The following is an 18,164-nucleotide window of genomic DNA, read 5'->3' as shown; positions in this document are numbered from 1 at the left end:
TGTTTGCATCAGTTTCCTCACCTGTAAAATGAGCTGGAGAAGGAAATGGCAAACCACTTCAGTATCTTTGCCAAGAAAACTCCAAATGGGGTCATGAAGAGTCAGACACAACTGGACAACAATAACACTTCTTTTTGCAAGAATCTAAGACAACTCCAAAGGACTTATGATGGAAATTGCTAGCTACATCCAGAGAAAGAATTATGAAATCTGAATGCAAATGGAAACATACTATTTGCTCTCCATTTCCTTTGTTGCTTTGTTTTATTGCTTCATTCTCATGGTTCCTCCCATTAGTTCTAATTGTTCTTTACATCATGACTAATGGGAAAATATGCTTAATATGAATGTATGAGTAGAGCCTATATCAGATTACACACCATCTTGAGGGGAAGCGAGAGGGGGAGAAAATCTAAAACTCAAAATCTTATGGAAGTGAATGCATCTTTGGCCATCTTTCCTAGTACTGATGGTACCTTTTCTAATACCCCTCCCCCAACCTACAGATCCTAGAAGGGCAGTTGGACTACTCCTTGCTCCATAAAATCACTTCTAGGCTGTCCTACTCATCCACCTTCTTGCCTTTGATTCTCACTCTACCCAAATTTATCACCCTGTATACATCCTGATAGCTGTTATCTATTAGCCCCTAGGACATCCTCTCTCATTTCTCTGAGTTCAGTACCCATCTCATAGATGCTTTCTCTACATTAACTCCTGCCCTCATATTACATTCCCTCAAATATCAGAACCATTACTTTCCTCATTCTATTCAACCTGCTTCACATCAGCTACACACAGGGATGGTCACATCTTTGATTTTTGCCATCATACACAAGTATTCAACTATGAACTCTGAAATTCCTTTATCCAATCATCATCTCTTATCATGAATGTAAATAGCAGTTGTTTGTTTTGGCCAGAAACCCTGAGGGTCTTCCCTTCACAGATCTGTTGTTGTTTTTGTTGTTTTTAAAGGGCCATTCTTTGCCTCATTTCTTATTAAGCCTTGATTACTGAACAGGCATTGCCTCAGTCAAACTGAGACCTATTAAAGAAACTTAGCTTGAAAAGGCCAACATCCCCCACTGCATCCTGGGCCATCTCCAGTCATCCTGATCTATATCTGGCCACTGGATCCAGATGGCTCTGGAGGAGAAAGTGAGGCTGGTGACTTTGCACAGCCCTCCCTCACTTAAATCCAATTCACCTGCATGTAGTGGCATCACCTCCCTGATGTCATAGTCCTCTTCCAGAAGGGAGGACAAACACCAAGCAAGCAATCTCTTATCATTCTATTTTTCCCTATATATTACTCCTCTGAAACCTATTCTTTGCCCTCACTGAAATTTCCAATCCTTCCACTCCTCAGGCCATTGCTTCTGCTCCATCTTCACAATATCAATTATTTTCTACTCTCAAATTCCTTGCTCCCTTATCCTATCACTGCACATACCTTACCAAACCCCAACCTTGTATTATTCACACCAACCCCCTTCTGGACTCTGACACATGCTGCTGAATGGAGCTGGAGGAAGTAACACAATTTTATTAATTGGGTCCCCTACAAATTTGTGCTTTCTTATCTCAACTGAATCTTCACAGCCACAAGGCAATTCTTCTATTCCTTTCCAGTTGATTCTGTATCCCATTCATGATTGGCTATTCAAACTGAAGCTTTCCTCAAGCTTCTCACACAACTCTTTCTAACCTAAGTACCTCACTTCATATTTATTTACTAAGAAAACCAAGGCAATTAGTCATAAATTCCCTCTTCTCAAATTTTCATTTGATAATACTTTGACATCAAATCCCATAATTTCCTCCTTTATTCCACTCTGTGGTGAAGAGGTAGTCTTTTCTTTTCAATAAGGCCAACTTAGCCACATTTATGATGATCCCCATTTTCTCTCATCTTTTCCAATAGCCCTACTGTCATCCTCTCTTTATTTCTAATATTCAATCTCTACCTCTCTACTGGTTCCTACTTACAAACATGCTCAAGTCCAAAAAAATCATTAATAGATCATACTATCCCTGCTATTATCCTTTATATTTTAGGCAAACTCCTTGAAATATCCACAAATCCTCCTGGGTAAGCCACTTAACCTTGTATTACCCACAGACAATTCCCTAATACTTTCAATTACAAATAAGAGTTGACAATCTTCATGGGATGGAGAAAGTTTTCATTACATGATTTATCCACATTGATGAAATCATAGGTTTAGATCTAGGTTTTTTTTTCCCTCCAAAAAGGCATAGAAGTGATAAAAGTTAGATCAATGATTTTATTGCTATAGGACATTCTCTCTACAAGGAACTTTCTCTTTTATTTATAGTCCTTGGAAGTTTCTTTGAGTATTAATATTGAAGTTCAGGGTATACTCCAAAATGTTGAGGTGCAAGGTCATCGGGAAAGAATTTGTTTAGACTGTCTCCAAATCAAGTGAAGGCATTTATTGGGGGTAACACAAGACATTAAGCAGGCTCCTTCATCCCAGGGTAAAAGTGGTGGGAAGCAGCTGGAGCAATCCGGAGGTAACAGACAATGAAGGGATGGGCTAGGTGAGAAGTAGCAGAGAATTGGAGAGTGGGGCAGGGTCAAAGTTGAAAGGATTATTAACTGGGAAGGGCCAGGTGCCCCAGACTAACCAGGGACCTAGGGAACCAGGGACCTGGCCATGTGGGAAAATCCAGGGCCTTTTAGGGGTCCATCATTACTACCTCATCACTGTCACAAAAGATAATTAATATTATAACAAATATTATAGTATAGTTCATTTCTCTAAGATGTTTCAGATGCCACAAGCTTAAATCATGTTTCCCTGCCCCTTTTACCTACCAAAGTGTGCTTTAAGATCATATCAGTTATCCTGAGTCCAGTACCATATTTTTTTGTTGTTTTAAAGTCGACTTCTTTCTCAATAATTGTTGTACCTAACGGAAAACATTCAAGGGACCTTTCTAGTATGCAGAATGTGAAACTTGACTAGCAACAGCAACAGAAAAGGAGTGTATGCACCTCCCAGGAAGATCTCATATTTGAAAAGTGAACCATTGAAATGGTCCGCAAACTTTTGGAGACCTTTTGTCCATACAGATGACTCCAATTTCAAACACAATTTGATAATGCTTCTTAGCATGCAAGTCGATTATATTCAGTGAACTATAAATAGACTGAGAAATTGCAGTGATTGATGGAGACAAGTCAGTACAAATGTGTTTCTTATCTTTAAAAAAAAAGTATCTTTTTCTTCTCTCACATGAAAATATAGTGAGAAAAGTTGCAAACCAAGGTAGTGGATATAGTTCTGAAATCCTTTTGAGGAGGGATAAAACTAAGTCATAGAATAGAAAGAGCTTAAGCTTTGAAGTCAGTAGACTCAGGATTGAATGCTGGCTCTACAATGTGACTGCAGACAAATTATTCTCTCTGGGACTCGGTTTCTTAGTGTGGACTAACTGATCTCTCATGTCCCTACCTCAAATTTCTGTGATCAGATGGATCACTAATGGATGCATAAACCAATCCTGACTAACAAGAATCCTAATATTTTAAGATAAATTAACATCTCCCTACAGTGAATTAGATGAGTCTTTTAAGAGTAAGAAGCTAGACTGTTCCTCAGATAAAAGCTATCTAGTCTAGTATAGGTCTCATGCTTGAAGCCTTACTGATGAAGTCTAGAGGTTTAGGGGTGCTGAAACCCCAAAATCACAACAATGGGTCCTGCCTGAAAGATTTTGACCCAAGCCTTCTTTCAACCAAAGATAAGGTTTATTAGAACATTTGTCATATTGGGCAGACCCTTAAGGAGTCTGAACATTAGTGAGCTATTGGCTAAATTGTAAAAATCTGAGCAGTGGCTAGATTGGAATCAGAGCACCTTAATGGAGACAACAAGGTGGACCTTATATAAAGAAAGACTATGGGAGGGATCTAGGAGTGGCCAAGTAATCTATGAGGTAATAGAATTCTAGGGACCTGGACCACTGGGCCAAGGGAGAATGGAGCCTAGATAGGATTAAGGGTGGGAAGTGGCCTGGAGCCACATGGAGGGCTAGGCTGGTTAAGGGTAACATAGAATTGGAAGGTTGGGTGTAGGCAATAACAAAAGGCCAGTTGATGGGATTATAGCCTCAGGCAAAATCCAGAGATTCGGCCTTGTGAAAATCCAGGCTTTTTCCTTTTTGGGGTCTAGATCCCATCTTCATCATTACCAGCTTGAGGGGAACTAACAGTTCAGGTTACACTACCATAACCCTTGAGAATCCAGGGTCACATCCAAGCCATAATGAGGCCTCACAATGATATTTTAGTGCAGAATATATGTGTATTTGTATGTAATTTAATAAATCTTTGATAACTAAAATAGATTTGTGATCCCATAAATATAAGTACTCCCTCCACTAATGCAGACTGAAGCCTATCCATAACTTCTCAGTTCTGTGCTACTCTTGTCCAGGTACGCCCAGAAATTATCTGCAGGGGGTCTACCTATCATGCTGGGGCCTTTTTGACATTATATGCATATCAGTGGACCACAAGGCTGTCCATTTGGTATCCTTCATTCTTATTACGTGACTAGCCCACCTTTTCTATTCCTATATTTATCTGATAACACACTTTACACTTCTCTTGTACATTTATTTTTTGGTAATTTGTTCAAAACTACTTATACTCATAATATACCAATTCTTCAGAGACATTGGCATTCCACAATTCACAGGTGTTTGGCTCCTCAAAAAAGTTGTGTTTTAAAAATAATCATAGATAAATGGTCAAAGGATATGAAGATAAGTGGTCAAATGATATGAACAGTCAGTTTTCAGAGGAAGAAACTAAAGCTATCTATAGTCATATGAAAAAAATGTTCTAAATCACTATTTATTAAAGAAATGCAAATCAAAATGACTCTGAGGTACCACATCACACCTGTCAGATTGGCTAACATGACAAAATAGGACAATGATAAATGTTGGAGAAGATGTGGGAAAATTGGAACACAAATACATTATTAGTGGAGTAGTGAAATTATCCAACCATTTTGGAGAGCAATTTGGAACTATGCCCAAAGGACAGTAAAATTGTGCATACCCTTTGACCCAGCAATACCACTTCTGGGTCTGTATCCCAAAGAGATCATAAAAACAGGAAAAAGACCCACATGTACAAAAATATTTATAGCAGCTCTGTTTGTGGTGGCAAAGAATTGGAAATTGAGGGGATGCCCATCAATTGGGGAATGGCTGAACAAGTTGTGGTATATGAATTCAATGGCATGCTATCGTGCTATAAGAAATGATGAGCAGTCAGACTTAAAAAATACTTGGACTTATATGAACTGATGCAGAGTGAAATGAGCAGAACCATAAGAACACTGTACACAGTAACAGCTACATAATGAGATGACTGACTTTGATAGACTTGGCTCTTCATAGCAATGCAAGAATCTAAGACAACTCAAGGATATTCATGATGAAAATTGCTATCCACACCCAGAGAAAGAACTATGGAGTCTGAATGCAGATGAAAGCATACTATTTGCTCTCCTTTTCCTTGTTTTGTTTTCTTGCTTCATTCTCATGGTTAGTCCCGTTAGTTCTAATTGTTCTTTACATCATGACTAATGGGAAAATATGCTTAATATGAATGTATATGTAGAGCCCATATTGGATTGTATGCCATCTTGGGTGGGGGAGAAAATTTAAAACTCAAAATCTTATGGAAGTGAATGTTGAAAACCAAAAATTAATTAATTAATATCCCAAAAAAATCATAATAACTTTTTTCCCTTAAAAGGTTGCAAACTCTCCCATCTAATGAAGACCTTGAGACAAAGCAAAAATTACTCTTAGAAAAAGTCATGATTGAACCATCATTCATTCAATAATCTGCTAATAGCAGCCATTTTAATGGCTGATTCAAATTTCTTTACTTGTTTAATACTCCACTGTAAAAATTCTGAATCCCACCTTGCAACAGGATATTTGATTTTGTCACAGAGACAAAGCATGAATCAAATAGAAGAACACTGAAGCAGATCTGATCTCATTGATTTGCATGTTCCCTCATTGTATTATGTGTATATTGTATGTAACTCATCCATACCTGCCCCATCCTGTATAAATCTGGTTCGTGTCCTTCTATAAGTTCATCACACCTAATGTACTAGGTAGGAGCTTTCCTCGGTTTCTCCTGACAACTTGAGGTTATCAGTAGAACATTCAGGCTTATCATACCTCATCAAGTAACCACCTCAACTTCTATCCTACATTTCCCTGATTATATCTTTTACTCTTATTCTTCTATGTCCCTCTTTGGCTGACCTGCTTTTACTTACCACATACTTCTCCACTGTACTCTGTGATACTCCTTTTCATTTGTTCAGAGGCTGTTGAATTCCTTCTTTCACAATTATATAACACACTGACTCATAAAAAAAAAGAAAATGTGTTCTTGTGACAGGAGTGGGCAAGGAATCATAGAATTATGTGACTTAGACGTAGAAGGGATCTTGGTAACATAAAGCAAGAACTGAAGGTGGTTCATAAAGTGTGGAGAATAGATGTTTGTTTTTTAGAAAGCCCTGGAAAGAACAAACTAAGTGCATTCATTCTAGCCTTGTAGAAATTTTTTTTTCAAAAAACTCTCCACTCATTTTTTGAAATAGGTATGGTCAATGATGAAGTTAAGAGGCACCCCAAAATGTTGGGGTACAAGGTCATACTGAAAGAATTCGCTCAGTCTCCACACCAAGGCATTTATTGGAGGTAACACACACAACACAACACACCAAGCAGTTTCCTCTGCCCCTTAAGGGAGATGCCCATCAAAGGAGACCTCAGCTTAATGGGGATATCCTCCACTTAAGGAGGACACATCAGCAAGGGGGATGCCCTATGCTTAAGGAAGACACCCTCTAGCCAGGGGAGGCTAGGGATCCTTATAGAGTAAAACCTGAGTGGGTGGAGAGATGAGGTGTCCTGGGAGTTTTCGGTATTATGTATTCCCTTGCTCACCCCAGGACTGAGGTTTGGAGGGGCCCCCAGGGAGTTTTGATATTTTAGTGACCAGCCTACATGAATCTCATTGTCTTCTAAAGTGGCTTTAAGTGGTTCTTGAGATAATGGGCTTCTCCTTGACCTCTCTATATGAATCTCATCGTCTTCCCCCTTCAAGAAGTAGACACCCAAATTCATTTCGGAAAAAGGGCCAGGGTTGTGCATTCCTCCTCAGACAATTCTAGAGAGCTAGTCTGAGGCCATGGGATTTAAGAAGACTGGTTGATGCAGAGTGTTCTCAAGTGCTAATGGCACTGGAAATGCAGAGCTTAAGGTAGGGATGCCTTAGCATAGAATGTGGTTGGGGGCCTTTTGAAGCCAAGTCTTTGCAAATGAAAGGCAGGCACTAGCATTCTGGTGTGAAAAATGAAGAACCCTTAGAGGAAAAAAGCTCACTTCACTGAAAAAATTTTTACCCTTTAGATGAAAATAAAAACAAAATAATTTTCCCTTTATTTCAGAAAAAGCATATGTACATGAGGGAAATTCCTTTTTTGTTTTTATAAAATAGGTTGGGATTATTACTCATAATAGATTTTAAGTAAAAGTAGAAAATTATTCATCCTAAGAATAAATATCATGTGATATAGTAGGAAGAGTAATGAATTTGAAGTTAGAAGACCTGGCTTGGAATCCTGACTCTATGACCACCTGACTGCATGATCTTAGACAAGTCCTTTGTAGAAAATATAGTTGGGGATGTTGCTTCTGCATAGCACTCAGTCAGGGGCTGAACACCTATGTGACAGCATTGGAATCAGTTTAGACTGGGAGAGAGTATGGGCAAAGGCTGGTTTTCATTTCCACAGGAGTGCAGGCTGGGGACTGAGTGGAAGTTGAACAAAGGAAGCCATAAAAGTGGAATTAGTGGGTGAATGAACTGACCAGTGAAAACTGGTTCTGAGATTAGGTATGGATTAACATATCTGTATCCCAGGCAGGGAGGATGGGGGCATACTCAAATAAGGGCAAAATTAAATAAAGGCCAGGGTGGCCGAATTGTGATGAGTGGGAGACATAATTAAGCATGCTGTCACACATGTGGGATGCACAGCCTTCCCATAAAGCTTCTTGATTCAACAACAGCTTCATAGAATTCATGACATAGATAACAGAAGAGGGATCATCCAGGATTCATGAAGCTCCTGAGGGAGAGGCGACCACTGAGGAACGGGAAGATGCATCCGTTGTTGATTTCACTGATCCCGTTAATCGTCAGGGGTGTCCCAGGTCATAAACGGTTCAAGATCCTAGGACCAAGTTAATGAGTGAAGCCATGGCTGAACCAGGAAAAAAGTGAAAACCATGGCTACTGTGTAAGTTTGTATATGAAGCAAGGTGAGAACTGAACTATTAAGTATTGCCTTGCCAGTGGGGTAACATCCTACAGGTATAGGGTTGAATAAATATCAGGGCAGTCAGGGACAATGGGAGTGTGGAGAAGATCCACATGGGAGGTCTTATCAAAAGGGAGATAAGCACCAAGTTAGATATTTAAAAGAAATCCTAGGGAAGGAGGTAGGAGGGGGAATAAAGCTCTAGGGAGACAATAATGAGACCCTTGGCCCTGGGAAGATGTGGAATGTAAGGATAAGAAAAAGTTCAGCACTGGTGTACAATAAGGTTCTTTTGACCAGTCAGGATTACTTTAAAAGGCCAACAAAAATTAGATTTGTGTGCTCTTTGTCTTGTCAAGATGGCTGTCTGTGTGTGTGTGCATGTGTGTTTGTAAATGTCTCATGTTTGTGTGAAAGTTTTAAATGCAGCCAGAAAAACTTCTAAGGAACTTCTAAGGTCTGTAATTAAAGAGAGAACATTGGGAAAGAACTCCAACCTCAGGCTTTCGGTGGGAGATTAAGATTTTTTTCTGGAGCCCAACACAGGCCAAGTTGGGATTCCAGAAAGAAAAAAAAAGTTAAGTAAAAGAGTAATGAGAAAGCAGGAAGATTTTTCTCTGAAGGAAAAATCAAAGCGTTAAGCAGCCTCTACTGATAAGGATCCAGAGCACACAGCCCAAGATAGTAAGGGCTGAGGGAGAGGAAAACAAAAAAAGCTAGAAGATTTTTCTGTCTTTTGAGCATTATCATTATCAAAGCTGAAGAGAGTGGGGAAAATACGTCTCTCTTGATTTGCAAACTGTCAGGCATTAACTCTCTCCAGATTCTAACAGGGTGAAAAGAAGCAGGACAAGTTGGGGTGAGTATAATTTTTTAATTCAGAATGTAAAGGAAAGTGGAGATAGTCTGAATAATGAGTTTGAAAGATTAGGAAAGTGAAATCAAGATTTTGAGCAAAAATATGATAGGTAGGGAAAAAGAGAAAATGTATATATATAGTTTGAGAGTAGGTGGGGGTGGAGTGTTCTGCGGAGAGCTCATGTGCTCTAAATTCCCCATCCTTGGATGTTTGTTCTGGGTGATTTTATGCCAGCTTCAGGGAGTTGAAAAATGTGAGGCAGTTTGATTTTGTTTTGGGTAGAAAAATTGAAAACAAAAATTTTGTAGCTTGATTTGAAAACCAGTGAAGTTATAAAAGGTTAAAAGACCATCCACCTCTCAGGATAAACCTGTAGGAAGACTTTATTAAATCTGAACTTGCATAAGTTTTGGCTATGATAATGATATTGGTTATTGTGATTGGAGATTGTTATATAAAATCTTAAAATGTTTTCCTGGGCTGTTCAATTAATTATTGGAACTCTAAAGGCTTTCTGCCTGGGGAGGAAACTGACTACACCCGGTTAACATTGACTCAAATTGCTGAGTGATTAACTCTCTGGAGGGTGGAATGCTGAGACTAGTTATTTTATCTGACAAGCTTCTAAAAGGCAGACTGGACTTTTCCATTCTCTTGTTGTACCGAGAAATCAGCGAGCGAGACCCAGATGTAATTTAAAATGTGGATTTGTTAGCGGGTGGCTGCAAGGGGTATGCACACCCAAATCAAGCAGCCCCAATCAGGGGTCGAGCTAGGGTTTATACGGAAAAGAGCATGGGAAAGAAATGCCAGGAGCATTGATGAGGTAATCCAAAGGCGCAGGTGTCTTTGGAGGCTATGGATGGGAAAGTACAGGGAATATACCAGACAGGGAGGGGGATGGATCTTTGGAGTCTGGCAGGAGGAAGAGTCCTTGGGCTGGCCAAGGACACCCCTCTCCCTCTGTCTTGATGAGAGAATGCTCTGCAACAAGGGAAAGCTTTCTCACAACACAGGAACTTACTAAGGAATTGGGAGGCTTCCAGAGACATGATCTGAGGGCTGGGGCCTGAGCAGCCCAGCTCTGTGTAGCTGTACCAGGGAGAGAGATAAGGGTCATGCTGAGGCCCATGCATGAATAACTGTTAGGCACAGTGTCCTTGGGCTGGGGAGTGGTTGTCAGAGACAGTGTTTCTGAGACTAGGGAGAAATTGGGGCACAAGTAGAAGCACAAGCACCCGAGCACCCCATCATTACAGGTCAGAGATCACACAAACCAGACCAGGTGTCCTGGTCTCTGGTATAAACATAATTATCTAAAGCAATTATTGCAAGCTTTCTTACCCATTTGCGTTGGAGGTATGGGCTGTGCTGAGCTATGCAAGAGTACATTTCACTATTGTTTAGATTTAGGAGGAAAGAGGTCTGGGGCAAGATTAAGCAGTAATTTCTGCTTTCCATGGCTTAATGGGCCCTACTACCAAAAATAGTAAAATAATGTTCTGCATTACACTCTTAAGGATGTAGGGGGAAAAAGGGAAGAGAATTACTCACAGCAGGAATTATTGCCAAGTGTGTTTTTAAGGGAACATATGAATTTGTGGAGAACATTTCCTTTTAAAGGGCTAAGAGTATTAGACTTCAAACAAAAAGGTTTATCATTAGCGATTATAAATCCAGATTTGATTTGATTTAATTTTGTTCACTTCAGTTTATTGTTCTGTAAAGGGAAAAATAATAATGGTTGTTGAAATGGGATCAAAATGATATAATGATTCTAAAGTGCTTAACACAATAGCATATGTTAGACATGGCATTATTATTATCTCTCTAATTTAATGTAAGTATTAAAAGTATGAAAAGTAATAAGATCAATCATTTGTATATATTATAATCTGAAAATGCAATTGATGTCACCTGAAGTTTATTGTTTGTGTTTTTAAATTGTTTATATTTCTAAAATTCTCTTGGATTGTAAAAATCTTAAGAGACTCTGATATTGGGGAGTTATGCTTCAAAAAGACAATATAGTTTTAGAAGTTTTTATGAGGGTTAAACATTAGAAATAGGTCAAGGAAGGATTTTATGACATAAGATAAATGGAACAAAGAGAATTCTTTATGGATTAAGTATTTCGAGGACAGGGCCTGAAGGCACAGGTTAAAAACTAATGAACTGGAGGAGGGCCCTGAGAAAATCTTGAAGGGTTGACTAGAGTGGTTGAATGGAATCCAAGATAAGATCGAGGATGGAAGTGATTGGGGGCATTTGGCCCAGTAATAGACACTAACTAAGGATAACTAAGAACGGGGAGACCGGGCACAGGGAATAAGGAAGAGGTGAGGGGCACAAGGTTTCAGCTTGAGCCCAGATCCCATCAGTGAATTACGGAAGAAAAGTTAAAGCTAGAAAAATCATACTTTTATAGCCCATACTTACTAGTTGCCTACAGGTAATCTTCATGAAGCTAAAAGTTCTGATATGAGGAGGCAAGGAAATGTAGTTTTTCATCCAGTTTTCTTCTGGAAATGCTTAAAAATTGGCTACAAAAGAATGTTGTTTGTTTCTACACAATCACTAGCTGCCTTACAACACTTGAGTGATTGTGGGGCAACAACAAACTTGGGGTTAACTCTTGAATGGAATAGAAATTGCATTGTTACAGAATTAGGAAAAAAAAAACTTAAAATGACAACAGGTTGTTTCAAGTTCCAAATATAACGTATAAGGAATTGTTACATTATTAAATTGAGTAATTTGATAAACAATTGTATCACCTATTATGTTAGAAAAGCAATTTTTCTGATAATCTAGAATGCTGTTAGATTAAGAATTGTACTGTCATAGAAAGAGAAAAAGGAATGGGTTGGGAAAGTGTTAGGTCATTCTATCTGACCCTGTGGTGTAACATTTTTTTTAAGTACTGTAATTTAAGAAACATGAACTTCCAAGTTTTGTCTATATTTAAAGGGAAGTTTCAGCTGAAATTATTTAGTTCTCACTTATGAAAGTTAACATTGTTAACTAAGCTACTTGGAGTTATTGTTTAAATCAAGTATTTGTAAAAGTATTTTTGTGAAAAGAAACTTGGTAATTACGCAAAGAAAGGACTGTGTAAAATCTCCTTGTAATTCTTATCAACCCTGTGGAGGGGTTTTATGTTGTGGAATTCTTACTGAGTAAATGGCTCATTACAAAATCCTTTTTGACTAGAGAATTTAGGTAACTAAGAATTTTGTGGTAATTAGGAAACTATAGGCTGTTTTCAAGAAAGGGAAATACTTTTATGAAGAAATGTCTCATGAAATCTTTGGTGTGATTTTTTTAAAGGATATACTAAATTTCGGTTTGCAAGCTAATTGTGTTACAAGTAATAATTTGATATTGATGACAATTACATTCAAATCTACTGTGAATTTTGAGTTTGTTTTCTTAGGTTTGTATTTTCTAGGTTTGTTGTGTCCTTGGACTAGTCTTAATGGACGCTTTCTGAGAAACAGAGTCAACATCTGCAAATAAATGGGAACAGTGCCAGAGGGAGGTAGTAATACTAAAGCAATTAGGGAGCGGAGTCAAGATGGTGGAGTAAAAGCAGTGACTTGCTTGAGCTCTCCCCCAAACTCCTCCAAATACCTCTAAAAAATGGCTCTTAAATTTTACAGCAGCAGAACCCACAAAAAAACAGAGTGAAACAAATTTCCAGCCCAAGACAACCTGGATGGTTGATTGAAAAGGTCTGTTGTGCTGGGCTGGGAAAGGAACATATTTCAGCTTGGGCCAGGCAGGCAAAGACCGGGCCTCAGTGAACCTGGAGCAGGCCTCAGAGGACTGAATCAAGGGGAGCTATGGTGGTTTCCAGACTTCTCAACCTGCAAACACCAAAGACAACTTAGAAGGTCAGTAGAAAAGGTCTGTCGGACCTTGATGAGAGAGGAGCTTGGTCCCAGCCCCAGTCCTGGTGCAACCCCACGGTGGTGGCTGCTTCCAGAGCTCTTGCCCAGAAATGGTGGGTAAATCACGTGGCTGATCAGAGCGGGATTGCAGGGATCTCTTTGCTGGTGCTGAGGCAGGATTCTTCTGCTTTGCCCATTCTTGGATCTGAGTCACAGTCCTGGGTGGCTGCGGTCCCAGGGTGAGGAGGAGTGCTGGCATGGTGCAGCTTGTAGCAGTGATGGAGAGGGAATCCTCCTCACATTTCCTTTTTTTTTTTTAAATAATTCAGAGATTTTATTCTAATAGCTTTAATTACAGTGCTTGTTTGTCCAAATGAAAACTGAAAACGAGTATACAAAACAGTCGATTACTAATTGTGTATTGGAAGCAGTAAGACTTTCCACAACACCAAACAAACCAATTCTGAGTTTTTCCCGAGATAACATTTCACAGCTCCAGCTTCTTCAGTGTTTATCAAAATACAAAGGGAAAAAAAAGTAAAGAACTTTTTTTTCAGATGGCAAGTCTGACCCTTGTAGTAATGAAGGGGTAGTAAAGGACATTTCACATATACAGATAGGGGCATTGTTCCAAAACAGGACCAAATACTTCTAGAATGGAATGACTCCCCAAGCTCTAATGCTCAATTTATTTTCTTTCAAAACCTAGACACCATAGAGAAATGCCTGGTGTTCTTGACTGTGTTTTTGAAATACCTTCCACCAAGCTTTGGGGCTAACATAGGCTGTACTTACTGTGGAGAGGTTTCAAACAGAAGCACCACACACTTGACCAAAATTAAAAGGCTGGATTTTTGTTGTCCAAATATGTCAGAAAGCTCTTTTCAATGTTTATAACCGGCCATAATTGTGTCCTTCCTAAGAGTTATTCAAGTGCGATGGAGAACTAATCACAGCCTGACCTGAATTGCAAGGGGGGAAAACTCTAGTTATAAACGGTTTATGACTGAAGATCTAATGCTCTCAATGTGCAGCCTGCTCTGAACCACAACCTCAAAGCTTTTTTTCCTAATAAGTATCCATGTGAGCACAAATACAAGTACAAACTCTATGAAATACATAAAGATCCAAAGACATAGCATTACATGGATCTCTATTTTAACCATGCAAAAGATCACTTGTTTGATTTTTATCATCATTTCTCAAGTTTCAAAAGAGAAACTGCAGACAATTACAATGGTCTGGTACTCAAGTTGTTACTGCAAAACCTACACTAAGCATATTTCTCTGTTCTGTGTGTTCAAGTGTTTTACTTGTCTTTTTTAATTTTTTTACTATTTAAAAAATACACTGAGTTCAGGTTAAAAACCAACTACCAAAATGGATCTCATCACAAATCTCACAAGCCAGCAGGAGTAGCATTTGGCTCTGCTGCTGCATGTTAACCCCCAGCAACCTAAGTGTCAATGTGTTTAAAATCCCTTCCCAGTACTAAATGGTGAGTTGATTTTTTTTTACAATAAAAAAAGCTGAGTAATATTGCATAGGAGTGCCAGAAACTGTCCCATTGGAAACAAAAACTATTTACATTAAATAAGAAACCTGTTTTCAGGCCTGTGTTTGCCACATTGACAGCATGGTACAATACATATTGTGACAAGGGGTAGGAAAAACAGCTTCTGGCACTCAGTACCACAAAGTAGCACAGTTTGCCACTTGAGAGTAAAACAAAGGGTGAATAGGAGGAAATAAGAGGGAGGGAAGGAAAGAGGGAAGAGGAACTTTTGTTGATTCATTTCTGGTTTCGGAGCTGATTGGACAGCCAGTCCAGTCCTTCATAGAGCCCATCCCCACTAGCGGCACAGGTGGCTCGGATGTACCAGTTTCTGTGACGAAGAGAATGCAGTCCAAGTTTATCTGTAATTTCGGCTGCAGTCATGGCATGGGGAAGATCCTGTTTGTTAGCAAACACTAATAAGACAGCATCTCTAAGCTCATCCTCTGCCAACATTCTCATCAATTCTTCTTGGGACTCATTCACTGTTCTGTGTCATTACTGTCAACCACAAAAATCAATCCTTGTGTGTTCTGGAAGTAATGGTGCCACAGAGGTCGGATCTTGTCCTGGCCACCTACATCCCACGCTGTGAAGCTAATGTTTTTGTATTCTACAGTTTCTACATTGAAACCTATAGTGGGAATACTAGTTACTATTTCACCCAGCTTCAGTTTGTACAAAATAGTTGTCTTTCCTGCAGCATGCAGACCAACTGTTAGAATCCGCATTTCTTTTTTGCCAAAGAGCCCCTTGAAGAGGTTATCAAATATGTTCCCCATGGTCCAAATGTGATGTGTTGAACGTTGGCAAAAGAAACACGTGAGCGGCCACTGCTCCTTCTCTTTATGAGCTCTCCAGGCGTAGGTTTCACTCCCACAAGATCCCCACATTTCCAAGGCAGAAAAGAGTGCATGTGGTCACTCATAGACCAGAACACATGCCAGGAAAGGAATAAACACTTTGCTTTTGATCATACCACCTTGGAAGAATAGAAAATTTATAGGTCCCAGAAATATCTCTGAAAACAGCTGCACAAAACCCCTGAAGCTCAGGGTTCTCCACATTTTCCACACTGGAAGCAGATGCCTACCTTAACAAGAGTAATACTCAAGTTACTGGCTGGGAACATGAGCAAACTGGGCAAAAAAAGTCATACCATAGAATCTTTCTTTGGTGACAAAGAAGATCAAAACATACAACCATAAGAAGACAACAAAATCAAAGCTTCTACATCCAAAGCCTCCAAGAAAAATATGAATCAGTCCCAGGCCATGGAAGAGCTCAAAAAGGATTTTGAGAAGCAAGTAAGAGAAGTAGACGAAAAACTGAGAGTGATGCAAGAAAATCATGAAAAACAAGCCAACAGCTTGCTAAAAGAGACCAAAAAAATACTGACGAAAACAACACCTTAAAAAATAGCTTAACCCAAATGGCAAAAGAGATCCAAAAAGCCAATGAGGAGAAGAATGCCTTCAAAAGCAGAATTGGTCAAATGGAAAAGGAAGTCCAAAAACTGACTGAAGAAAATACTTCCTTAAAAATTGGAATGGAGCAATTGGAAGCTAATGACTTTCAGAGAAATCAAGAAATTATAAAACAAAAACAAAAGAATGAAAAAATAGAAGATAATGTGAAATATCTCACTGGAAAAACAACTGACCTGGAAAATAGATCCAGGAGAGATAATTTAAAAATTATTGAACTACCTGAAAGCCATATCAGAGAAGAGTCTAGACATCATCTTTCAAGAAATTATCCAGGAAAACTTCTCTGATATTCTAGAACCATAGGGTAAAACAGAAATGGAAAGAATCCAACGATCACCTCCAGAAAAAGATCCCCAAAGGAAAATCCCTAGGAATATTATAGCCAAATTCCTTGGTTCTCAAGAGAAAATATTGCAAGCAGCCAGAAATAAACAATTCAAATATTGTGGAAACACAATCAGGAGAACACAAGATTTAGCAGCTTCTACATTAAGGGACTGCAGGGCTTGGAATATGATATTCTGGAGGGCAAAGGAGACAGGATTACAACCAAGAATCACCTACCCAGCAAAACTGAGTATAATCCTTCAGGGGAAAAAAATGGACATTCAGTGAAATAGAGGACTTTCAAACATTCTTGATGAAAAGACCAGAGCTGAATAGAAAATTTGACTTTCAAATACAAGATTCAAGAGAAGCATGAAAAGGTAAACAGGAAAGAGAAATCATAAGGGACTTATTAAAGTTGAACTGTATACATTCATACATAGAAAGATGATATTTGTAACTCATGAGACCTTTAGTATTAGGATGGTTGGAGGGAAAAATATATATGTATAGATTAATAGATAGATAGATAGATAGATAGATAGATAGATAGATAGATAGATAGAGGGCATAGGGTGAGGTGAAGATGAATGGGTGATATCTAAAAAATAAAATTAAGGGGTGAGAGAGGATTATACTGGGAGAAGGAGAAAGTGAGAGGTAGAATGGGGTAAATTATCTCACATAAAACATGCAAGAAAAAGCTTTTACAGTGTGGGGGAAAGTGAGAGGGAATGAGTCATTTTTATTCTCATCAGATCTGGCTTAAGGTAGGAATAACATACACACTCAGTTGGGTATGGAAATCCATCTTATCCTAAAGGAAAAAAGGGAGGGGGAGGGACAAGAGAGCAGGGAGATGATAGAGGGGAAGGCAGAATGGGGGAGGGGGTAATCAGAAACAAACACTTCAGAGGAGGGATTGGGTCAAAAGAGAGAATAGAATAAATGGGGGGGTGGGATAGGATTAAAGGAAATATTATTTTTCACAATATGATTACTATGGAAGTGTTTTACATAATGACACATGTATGACCTGTATCAAGTTGCTTGCCTTCTCAATGGGAGGGGGAGTAGGCAGCGAGGAAGGGAGAGAATTTGGAACCCAAAGTTTTAAAAACAAATGTTACATGAAACTGCAAAATAAGAGATAGAGGCAATGGGGTATAGAAATCTATCCTGTCCTATAGGAAAATAGAAAGGGAAGGGGATAAGGGAAGGGGGTGGGTGTGACAGAAGGGAAAGCAGATCAGGGCAAGGGGTATTCAGAATGCATGCTGTCTTGGGGTGGGGGGAGAGGAGAGATGGGGAGAAAATTTGGAACTCAAGATCTTGTGGAAATGAATGTTGAAAACTAAAAATGAATAAACTTAATTTAGAAAATACTAAAGCAATTATTGTAATGAGCTATAAGTGGGGAAGATCTTACTGTTTTGGTCTGAATTCATTCCATGGCCTAGCAAGGGTTAGAATTAGTGTTTGAACTTCTCACATGTATAAGATTCAATCTCTGAAAGTGTCTCATTCTTTCAGATTAAATACAGTTAGAGAAAGATAAATAAGCTTGAAAAACAGAGATGAAATCTATTAGAGTAGCAATTTATGATCTTAATGGAAATTTGATTTTACTCAGGA

At 38.9% G+C, this 18,164-nt stretch overlaps 1 protein-coding gene and 1 pseudogene across 1 annotated transcript in view; one reads left to right on the top strand and one right to left on the bottom strand.

The window, feature by feature from the left end:
• TSHR (thyroid stimulating hormone receptor) overlaps nucleotides 1-18,164 on the top strand; it is a 152,872-nt gene that overhangs the window by 22,793 nt on the left and 111,915 nt on the right.
• On the bottom strand, nucleotides 14,611-15,891 carry LOC110200918 (ADP-ribosylation factor 1 pseudogene; annotated as a pseudogene).

This window comes from Phascolarctos cinereus, unplaced genomic scaffold (assembly GCF_003287225.1).
Source record: "Phascolarctos cinereus isolate Bilbo 61053 unplaced genomic scaffold, phaCin_HiC Scaffold_3;HRSCAF=262, whole genome shotgun sequence".
Taxonomy (NCBI): Eukaryota; Metazoa; Chordata; class Mammalia; order Diprotodontia; family Phascolarctidae; genus Phascolarctos; species Phascolarctos cinereus.
The sequence above is the reverse complement of the archived record's forward strand: the minus strand, read 5'-3'. Positions and strand labels throughout refer to the sequence as shown.